This window comes from Phalaenopsis equestris, unplaced genomic scaffold, assembly GCF_001263595.1.
Source record: "Phalaenopsis equestris unplaced genomic scaffold, ASM126359v1 Scaffold000421, whole genome shotgun sequence".
Classification (NCBI taxonomy): domain Eukaryota; kingdom Viridiplantae; phylum Streptophyta; class Magnoliopsida; order Asparagales; family Orchidaceae; genus Phalaenopsis; species Phalaenopsis equestris.
Genome location: NW_018164862.1, coordinates 1,249,859 through 1,251,261, shown reverse-complemented (window position 1 = coordinate 1,251,261; position 1,403 = coordinate 1,249,859).

The following is a 1,403-nucleotide window of genomic DNA, read 5'->3' as shown; positions in this document are numbered from 1 at the left end:
TTATGATAATGTTCTTTCTACAAGCAGGGATAACTTTAGGGAAGAACTTCTTTAGATCGTCACCACTCCAAGTTCAAGGGACATCGTTCCCCACGAATGTCTTCAATTTTTATGCTTTGGGTTCAGCTCTCTCGTGGATGATGTAAGGGCCATTCAAGGTTTTATCCAACTTCCCGATAACTTGCCCCTTGGCAACAGGTGACATGTTTAGTAGCATGCTAAATTTTCATTTATATTTAAAACTTATTTTTGATGAAATTGCACTTTAAAGTAATGTATTTTTATGTTTTTGTTGTAGGTATCAAAGGTAGGAGATTTGGAACAAATTGGAGCAGAAACAGAGCGAAAGGGAGGCGAATGGAGCAATTGAACTGACATCTAATCGCCACTATTGGAGCTTAGATATCATTTCATGGCACCATCACGTCGTATATGGGGAGCTTAAGTGCTAGACTATATCCAAACACCCAAGAAAGTGATGTCATGGTGCCAGATATTGGCGCCTACTCGCCAAGCATATTCTGATAAACAGAGAAGGCAGCACCTAGGCGCCACAGACTAGCGCTTAGGCGTAAGTGAATTCCTAGACATTCCTAAGAAGATGGCGCCTAGGCACCAGAACTGTCTTGGACAGTTTTTGGAGCATTTATACATAGAATTTGAGGGTTAATTCTGAGGGAGGTAGTTCAAAATTGGAGAAGAACATCTTTGAGAAATTAAGAAGAAAGAAAGGAGTGCAGGAAAGTGGAGGATATATTTAGGTTTTTGTTTCTTATGCATTTCTTTTAAGAAATATGAGTAAAATTGTAAGGGATTTTTGTTGGCAGTGCAAGGAGGGCTTGGAGATCACCTGGGGAGGAGTTTTCTCTTCGGTTCTTTAGGAGAAAGATAAGTCTTTTATTACATATTGTTTTGTATTAGTGTAAACTCATTTTGTGTGACTTTGCTTTATTATAAGATGATGTGTTATTGTGTTTATTCCATGCATTGCAAGTAGATCCCTTGTACTTTTTTCTTGTGATGAATTGGTAATATGTGCAGGAAGGTGGATACATTTAGAATAATTTTTTCTTCATGATTGTGATGTTTTTTTTTTACTTCACGCTTTGTTTGCATATCGATCTAGTCATTTGGTATGTTAAAATCTGTTGTAAATCCATATAGATCTGAGAGGTTTATGAATTTAAAAACTATTAGAAACTATGTTGTTCTATAGGGTGAAGGAAAAGTAATATTTAGATCAATGCAAATAAATAGGTGTCGGCACTATTTTTGGTGTGGGGTTTGCCCGTAAGAAGCTGTCGATCATCGGAATTGAAATCCCGTTGCCTGCTTCGGAATGACGTTTTAAAAATTTTTATTTTTGAAAAAGATGAAGTCAAACTGACTCCATAATTTTCATA